At 37.2% G+C, this 10056-nt stretch overlaps 1 long non-coding RNA gene across 1 annotated transcript; it reads left to right on the top strand.

Annotated features, from left to right (window-relative positions):
• The first annotated feature begins 5587 nt into the window (after positions 1 to 5587).
• Positions 5588 to 10056, top strand: LOC125179397. The gene is made up of 3 exons (XR_007157255.1): positions 5588 to 5896; positions 7110 to 7159; positions 10046 to 10056. It is a non-coding gene; the product is annotated as an uncharacterized LOC125179397 (long non-coding RNA).

The following is a 10056-nucleotide window of genomic DNA, read 5'->3' as shown; positions in this document are numbered from 1 at the left end:
GAGTGAGTATAAAGAGTATATAACCTATACGAATGCTTAGAACAGTGGTGGGTCAAAGGAAACCTCTGATTTTCGCTGTTGTTGCTTGAATTCTGGAAATTATTTTGCGTCTTCAGCCGTCACTCGGGAGCGACATCAGTATGGTTATAATGAATATAACCCATAGCACTTCGAACTGTGGTGGGTGATGGTGAGCCTTCTGATTTGTTGTTCACGCTGAAATCCTAAGAAGTCCTGAAATAGTCAATATTACTTATTAAAATGATCTCATTATTATGAATATTATGATCTCCTTATTATCAAGAATTATGAAAGATTTATGATAAAAGAATTCTCTTGCCCTCAGAAGTACACTTCTGGCAACTACAGGCAGCTGCTGTTGGCCATCGGCCATGGCTGAACTCGCCATTGCCGCCTTGTAAGCAGCGAATTGAAAAATTGAAAAGCATAACTTTTGAGGTCAGTATTTGCGTTATACGTAGGTACGTATAACGCAAATACGCAACTGTTGACATAATCACCAGGTAAATTTGAACGATTTTTTGAAATTGCCACTTATGAGAGTATAATTTTAAGACAATAATGTTTGTCGTTGTTGCGAAAAAACTCCGCCAGAGTATGTCAAGCTGCAGGAGCTATGACCTCAGTCATGTGTGAATATAGTAATTATAAACATTTTAAATGTGATGTTCACACTTACAAGTTCTTATCATGCGCGTGTTGTTGTTGCGTACCATTTCGTTTCGCGTACAAATCTTTTACACACATGAATAGCCTGCGATATTCAGTCTAGTGTTCCGTCAAGCTGTTGAATCATACGTGAGATAATGATTCTGTTAATTATCATTTATACGATTAGCTCAGTCAGATATTTGAAGCTTGAACTCAAAATGCCACATACATGTGCCTCTGCTGCGTAATCAGCCGATCTATTTTCCAGAAGCGTATGAAATCAGTGTTAAATATTAAGAATATTAAGTATAACTTGGAATGATTTTTGTACCTGATTATACTTAGTACTATTAAACAATTATTAGCTATGATCAGAAACAAGGAGGAACATGTCAATTTATGTAGCGAGAAGTAGCTTTTTTGTGATTCTTAGTTCAAGCTGTATCCGATTCTTAGTTCGAGCTTAGTTTTCGAAGGTGAAGTAATGGTTTTGTGGTAGACCATTCTAAACCTTGATACTTAAAAATAGAAAAAGTTCAGTTATTTTTCCCGGCATTCCCGAAGCACTGCATCTGAGACGAACGAACGAGTGATGGCCGACAATAAGTATGTGGCAGGCTGTTGTAGCGAAGCACTCAGCACACCGGTTGGTATTTCATCGTGCAAGAGGCTGCGCTCCAAGAATGCTGATGCTAACACCTGCAGATCATAATGGGGGGAAAGGATGGGGTATTTTTTGACGCACTTTTCAGATTCGGCCGTGTCTGTCCCGAACGTATCAGGTACCAAATACGTGCGTCGCGTAGTCGCCCCATTGTTGTCAAGGAATAGACCGGATCCTAATCAGGTGCTTATTTCCCTCGTAAAATCAGAACCTAAAGCGGACATTGAGCCGCTAATTTACATCGCTAGGCGAACTTGGGGCGTCCTTGAGCCAGCGGCTGACAGGAATCAAAATTTTGATATGGAAGTTGGGACAGCGTAATGAATGCTTGAATTCGCAATTACTCAAAATGTCGCTTGTTGGGCAACCGATTTTTTGTTAATATTGCAGTCACGTTAGTTTGTACATATTTCACCTTAATGTGGCTGTCGATGGTCGCCTTAGAGCTCATCATACAAGGGCTCATAATCCTTAGCAATCATGCACTAATTTGGTCAAGATTAGAACTAAAACGAAAGAACTGATAATCTCGATTACAATGATGAAGCCTATGATAAATAAAGTACGATGCACGTCATGATTCGGGCTCAATAATGGCACATATACTAATATGCGCACAATAATGACACATATGTCAACTGAAGTCTGTCCCGTCAGTTGGGATCAGAAAACCATTTTAGTACAAATAGTACAGATTAGAATCATCATTTTGATGCAGTGCCAAATATTCCTTAGGAAATGAAGCACCCGAATCCTTGTAATAAGATAGTAATTGGAACTCGTATTGGCATGCCACGGGGTTCTGCACGGATGTTCGATTAAATATTTAGAATCATCATTATGATGCAGTGCCAAATATTCCTTAGGAAATGAAGCACCCGAATCCTTGTAATAAGATAGTAATTGGAACTCGTATTGGCATGCCACGGGGTTCTGCACGGATGTTCGATTAAATATATCCTAACTGGGGTGTCCATGTTGATTTCCATACCCAGACGAAGTGTTGGACATTTCAGTAGGAAGCGACCTTTCGCAACATGAAGCGAAATCTTGTAATTTGATTCAACACTCGCCAAATTGTACCAACAATCGCTCAGATCAATCATTGTTATGTTTGGAGGAAGAGGTCATTCAACAAATATAAAGTATGCATAATTTTGAATTGAAAACCGGCATACAACATTACATTTTGTCCAATGTTTCAAGATAGAATTTCAAGATAATTAATATTCAAATGAGAATAAATGGAATATTATGAACGTATTAAATCACTACCTTGAATATAAATTGGAAAGTTTCGCGATCGATTTATAAGTAATTCTTTTATACTCCATAAGTACTTATATCATTAGTCTGCTTAAATCGCAAGTTCACAAGGAATCTAAAAGCAAAGAAAACGCCAAGAAAATTCACCATATCGATATTGAAAACGNAACTAGCTAGGCAATTAAATTCGAACGAACAGTAATTGAAGGGAATATAGTATCGGAGAAATCTAATCAACATAAAAACGTTGTATAATGAATTACTATTTTAAATCCAACATAGTTCAACTGCACTAACAGACCAGCAAGAAATCCGAATTTTCTGAGCTTCGTGAAGGATTTGATGATTATACGGTGTAAAAAGTTCATTGTAATAATTTGCATTGCAGTATTTCAATCGCTGGTGGAAATACGTAACATTTGCTGTAATTTGATCACACAAAAAATATAAAAATAAGAATATTCATGTTATACGTGTGTTTCAACGTTCAAATATATATGTAAAGAATTCAAGTTTTTTATTCCAAACATATAACTTAATATTCGACCAAAAGAAAGGCTTTGGATACTTATGAAGACGGAAGTAGAATATTGATTAAATATTTTACTCTGATAAGAGAGTTCGTTCTTTTGATAAGAGAATTCGTTCTCAATTCAAGGAAACTTGGTAGGTGGGTAATCTAATCTCATATGCTCAGTATATAATCATTTATGACAGCGTACGATAGACTTATAGTAGTGTTATCTTATTTATTTAACCTGGCACCTTTCACAGGTGATCAAACGTAGTGGCACAGTTGCAACTTGCTATGACCAGAGATAGTGCGTCTCACATTATCACTTTGTTTAATCCTTCTATAAAGCTTCTTCTTCGACGTTTATCTTTGGTATCTTAATAAAATAATCAGAGGTGACGGTTTTCCCAACGACTGTACCGTGCATGATTAACGCACTCTGTAATGTGTACAAGTCACACAGCTTGATTTTACTTGCATTTAAGCTTAGAATTTTCACAAAAAAGATTTACTTGATAGTTTTTGAAGTAAAACTTAAACTTGCAATGTAATAGAAGTTCCAAAAAGCTGAATTGTAGGACACATACAGGACTAATTTTCGTTTGGCAATGCCTTGTTTTGATAACTGCAATTTTGAAAAAAATTAATGATTGATCTCCCACATGTGACAATATGTCTCTTGATTTGTGTCACTTTAAATTTTTTGAGAATTGCTGGTGGAAATTTTGATTAGGATTCGTTACAAATATAAATATCAGTACTTATCTTGATACTGTATTTTGCACGAGTTGGCCAAGATCGATCATAAGGAACTTGATTGATAATTCTCATTCCTAACTATTACCAGAGCAACGGAAGAAAATGTAGGTATGTATGAATGCTGGGATCAAACCTATCGTCATCCATGCTGGGATCGAATCTGTCAGCCATGCTGGTTTCGAATCAGTTCATCCATGCTGGGATCGAATCCGTTCATCCATGCTGGGATCAAATCCGTTCATCCATGCTGGGATCGAATCCGTTCATCCATGCTGGGATCGAATCCGTTGTCATCCACGCTGGGATTAAATCGCGGTAATGGGAAATGTGTTTGCATCAGAGAGGTTTACTGTTTTGCACCATATTTTAATTTTTGGTCTTTCCGACGACTTATTGGTTTAAAATATACCACAAATTCATGCAAAACAGTAAACCTGAATTTACTACGTCTACCGTATACTCCTTGCCATTTTTGAAATTTTTATCAACAGTTTAATTAACGATCATCTCGAAAATATCTCTCATTGTCGTATTATTACTACGATAGTTTGCAGAACTTAACGCTTCTTCAAGCATGATTTTATCGTACGCATTTCATTGTCTTCGTATACTTGCGTCACGATGAGTCAGCCGCGTTACTTCACAGCTTGGAATCATGGAGGCAAGTCGTGCGTCATTTGCAGTAACATCATACGTACACGTGACCTCATGACGCCGTTCTCTACATAAACTCCCATGCCTCTAGTACGACTACTTCATTAGACCTCTGGCTCCGTAGCTGGCTGCAGTGTCAAGTGATCGCTGTGTAGCCAGCTGCAGTGTCAAGTGATCGCTCTGCAGGCTTGTGTTTGTCTTCAATATCTCGAACTCTTGAAAGGAATACGTACCGTTTTCAGTAGTTTACGACGTAGTATAAATAGTATTTTTGCGTCTTGAAAAGCGATGGTTTCGTTTTACATGAATTGTGATGAAATGATGAAACAACGCCATCGCAAGCATTTATCTCCATAATGCCTTCTAGCAATGCTGTATTTTGTATGTTATTGCAATGTATACACCATCCTTGGAAGTAATAACGTAACCAGATCACGCGCTTTTTTATTAGATTTTTACACTTTTTTATTTATCTCTATTCTTTATGCCTAACATTCCCTACTACACACACAACAATCCCCCAATTGTAACATTTTCCTGATGGGTCATTACAGTGTTTAAAATAATCAATTAGTTTTACCTAGCCGCAAATAACCTAATCCAACCTAACCGAAGTGAACCTTACCTAACCTGTCTTAACCCAAACTGACGTGATCTTATCAAACCTAACCTAACCTTACCTAACAAAGCTTAACCTAACCTTACATGGCCTAACCTAATTTAACCTTACCTAACCTAACCTAATCTAACCTTACCTAACCATACCTAACCTAACCCTACCTAACCTAACCATACCTAACCTAGCCTAACCTAATCTAACTTAACCTAACCTCACCTATGCGGTGGTCGCGAAATGAATTTGTTCCTTGCTTGAACCAAGCCCAGGAAGCTATGTGCATCACACAACATCTGTAAATAATTATGTTCTCTAATTGTCTTGTGGATGATTGGGGCCGGAGTTTGCATTTCCAACAGTCAGTGAACGTGTTGGAAATGCGAATTCCGGCCTCAAACATCTATACCCATGACGATATAACATAAAAATGTATTAACTTTATCCCATAAGATTTAACTTTACCAATATCTGACACAAAATAACGGAGGAAAGAGAGGGCCCCGAGCAGTGAGCTCGGGGCCCGTGAAATGGGAATTTAATTCTATACTAATTGTTATTCGGATAAATTTTCCACAAGCGCAATCGCATCCGAGTTATAATCCTTTGAACAAACAAAAAATCGAAATAAGGCGAGAGGCGAGTCAATTTCATGGAACAATTTTGGCGTTGAATAAAAACTTTTTTCCTATGAGACTTTTGGGATCTTTTCTTTCATCGCCCTAGTGCCAAAAAAGCTGAAGCTGAGAAGCAGGTAAGCTTCCAAAAAATACGCAGCCCGCACAATAAACTTTACAGTGAGGACGTTCAGAAAAGTGCCGTTTGGGTGCACTTGAGGTGAAAGCTGGTCGATTCTTGTCAACTTTGAAAGATCATATCTCAAGGTCTATTGGAGCTACAATCATGAAACAAGGTTCAAATTGAAGACTATTATTTTTTGATGAAAATCGTGGAAAAAATTACAAAGATTTTCCGTTGAGTTTTAGTGCGAAAAGTAATAAAAATAGAAAAAAGTTGAAAAAGTCTAAGTGCCCTGTTTGTCACCTTTCTTGGGGGTGAAGGAGCATTTCAACGGACATAACCACTCGATACAATCTCGTAGAACGTGCAATTTTACATCGATTACAGCTTTTCAAGGAAAATCTATGTAACCGTTTTTGTGAAACACCAGTTTAAAACCCATCACAAAACGATATAAAAAAATTGCGCCCACTTTCCATAACTTTTTTAATTTTAAACTTTTTCAAGGTCCGATTTCTGGATCATGTGCGTCTTGACGAGACAAAAGATTTCAGAATAGTAAAAATGTTTACGGTTTGACCGTAAAAAATTTAAAATAGTCAAAAAATAGCCGAAAAACGACCTATTTTGGGCCAAATTTGACCGTCAAGTTTGTATTAAAGTTTTCAAGTTTGAGGAACCTGTTGATGCTCAATGGATACTGGAACTATTTTTTCTTTCGTTTGCAAACATGCTCAACGCTGCAGATGCACTTTAAGAGTTACGAGCGTTGCCGCAAAGTCACTTTTTGACGGAAAAGCTCGAATTTGACCCTCTTTTTGTGGGGGGAAGGAGCACTTTTTCGGACACGACCTCTCATTATATTTGAATAACTTTTATTATTCAGTTGATTAAATGTTGTTTCAGGAAAATCTATTGAGCCGTTAATGTTTTAGACGAGTTTGAACACAATTATTACCTCCACTCGCATAATCGGGATACGGTACATAGCGTCTGTGAGTCAATGGCAAAGTTGAGCCCGTGGGCGCTGGCACGCGTGTCTCGATGCGTTCTGTGCTGTCGAAAATTTTTAGAAATACTTCTTCTTTCCAATTACCTAACTGCACTAAAGACAACTGGTAGCTGGACTGACATTGAACTTGTACATGGAAGTGTTTGCAGCATCGTGAGTGCTATGTGATATTCACACCTCATAATGTGTACAGTATTATTCTTTTCTTTTCCAGACAATTTCGTCTTGCTTTGAAAATTTGACATCGACACAATGAGTTTCCAGGTAAGGCGTTCCACCCAGGTAAGCCTTGTGCACCATTCGCGTATGACATTTATTTACTTGTCAGATTGTGTAGTATGTACAGATATAATGAACAGAAATTAGTATTATATGGTAGAATTTGCTCGTTTATACACGTGCAATCAATGACAAGAGAATTCTTTCATTTAAATTATGAGAGAATGGAAAAATTCTTCAGATGACGTTGGCAGATCGAAAGGTATATTTCAGGAAGTGGTTTTACTTTATTAACGACGTTTCGAATGCAACAAACATTCATTCCAAGTTACAAGATGCATTAAATATTGCAATTTTGGTGGAAATATGTACATAATATACGTAATAGGATACTAAAGTAAAATTTTGAACCGGAAAAATCACTCTGAAAACTATCTCAAAGTTCAGACAAATCCGGTAGTTAGGAGATAGATAGCTGGGCCTATACTTTCAAAAAAAAAAGTTAAGAGATAGTTGACGGCTTTTCAAGCCAAATCCACCAATCATAGACTGGAAAATAGAGCGTAAGTACTTACGTTCACTTAACGAGTTTTGAAAGTATGGCCCCTGGAGTCCAATCCATAAAAATGAGGGGTTCAGCAATCTTCGGTCGGTTGCTGTTGGGCCACAGCTTGATGACTATGGCTGGTGGGTTCTTCCAGCACAATGCCAGTGACGGTCTGGTTATGAGCTTATCCCACGTGGTTCACTTGCCCTCCAGTTTGAATGTAGCTTATGAGACAGCGGCCTGGCGTCCTGGTTGTTAGTCCAATTTGTCCGATGTAGTCCAGATCATGAAGAAGTCTACAACCTTATTTGAAGCAAAATTTATAGAATACACCGGTCACTCGGGGAACTCTCGCTAGCTTGCACGGGCCATTGCTCCGTATAGCCCGGGGTTTGACATTGGCCCGTATGCTAAATCCGTTACAACGGTGTAAACATGTTTACCAGTATTTACAACGGTGTAAACAAAATGTAAAACCTGACGGTTTTACAAATGAGATAACAGATGGCTGACAAGCTGACGGTTCTATCACTTCTTCCACCAGCGTAGGTGGTTGTACAGGGATTTTCTTGGGTAGGTGGTACTACTTACACCCCCTGGAACCCCATGAAACACAGGATTAGTTTCGCCTGAATCTAATTGGTTCCTAATTTCCTTTTCCAATTCCTTCGCTTTAATTGGTTTGTTACCTGTAGCGGAAGTATAAAATTCTTTTCTTGTTTTTGATACCATGTTTTCAATTTTCTTTTTTGTTTTTTTTTTCTGGAGTCATTTTGAATTCTTTTGCAAGAACTTTCCATGCTTCTCTCTTTTGTTCGATGTCTTTGGGAAGCGTGGACTTTGAATATATGATAGGAAAGGTGCGCAGACGCATTGCGAATTTCAGCTCACCATCACAATTTTTACTAGTACCATTACCATCACAATTAGACATTTTACATCAATCTTCTGCAAAGAATGAGAATTACTTAGAGAATAATTAATTATTTGAGCACTACCATTCTTCAATAGACTCATAGCGTAGTGCGGCACTATAAAGTACTCTAACAGCCAAGTAGCACTTAAAAGTCTTTCTGCATACGAATCAGTAGTGCGACACTAAGCGACACTAAACAGTGTAGAGCTACTTCGAAGTGTTTAGTGTCTGTGACGTAATTAGCATACCAACAGGTCACTTCGTAGTGCATAGTGCTACTTCGTAGTGCTAGTGCCCTATTTAGAATACGGGCCATTATTGTCAAAGGTGTCACGAAGCCAGTTTAATAAATCAGTGATCTTGAGGAGAAGTTGCTCGATTGAGGAGAAGTTGCTCGAACATTTTCAGACCGTATCAGATACATTTCGGAGTCTCCAGATTTCATATTGATGACTTCAGAGTTGATTTTCTCGTAATTAGTTCTGTTCTGTGTCTCACAGTTATCACTTTTTGCCGAGTCGTGAGTGCAGAAATTAATATTAGATGGCAGAATTTGCTTGTTTATACACGTGCAATTAATGACCAGCTATCCATCTCCTAACTATCGGATTTGTCCGAACTCTGAAAAAGTTTTCAGAGTGATTTTTCTTGTACCAAATTTTACTCTAGTATGATATTTACGTATATTATGTAATTATTTCCACCAAAATTGCAATATTTAATGCTTCTTGTAACTTGAAAATGAATGTTTGTTGCAGTTGAAAGGTTATTAATAAACTAAAACCACCTGAAATATACCTTTCGATCTGCCAACGTCATCTGAAGAATTTTTCCATTCTCTCATAATTTAAATGAACGAATTTTCTGGTCATTGATTGCACGTATATAATGAACAATATACGAACTATATTGTTATACCCACAGCCTGTAAATGTTGAAATTGCGCTAGTTTTTTATTTCTTCATTTCAACATTATTTAATTACGTGGAGTTGGCATCTAGTTGAACTACCCCACGTGTGAATGGATCACTAGATATTGTGGCGACTAGCAGTTCTATTATTTGATCTAAAACACTGAAGCCTTGGTATAATTTTAATGTGTAAATTTACCGATTAGCATTGAAAAATACTAGATTATTTGGATATTACTCATTAGAAATATATTTTTCGGCTGATGATATGTATTTAGTGTACAATTGTCATTGTATTTAAAATAATGGAATTTAAAAATTTCAAAATAAAGCAAAAAGTATCAAAATAACCCCCTGACATGTCTCTTGAACAATCATATTTTTATGTTACTTTAGCCATTCCTTTGAAACCCATTCAGGATATCTCCTTTCATCACAAACCAATTATTAATGCTACTATTTTATCATTAGCCTCTAATTCAACAATGAATGATTCTATGTATTTTGAGTAGCTAAATTTATTAATTGAATTAAAGAATTATGGTGGTTTCGCACAGCCCTCAGGGTC

Source organism: Hyalella azteca, unplaced genomic scaffold (genome assembly GCF_000764305.2).
Source record: "Hyalella azteca isolate HAZT.00-mixed unplaced genomic scaffold, Hazt_2.0.2 contig17213, whole genome shotgun sequence".
NCBI classification, from domain to species: Eukaryota; Metazoa; Arthropoda; class Malacostraca; order Amphipoda; family Hyalellidae; genus Hyalella; species Hyalella azteca.
The sequence above is the reverse complement of the archived record's forward strand: the minus strand, read 5'-3'. Positions and strand labels throughout refer to the sequence as shown.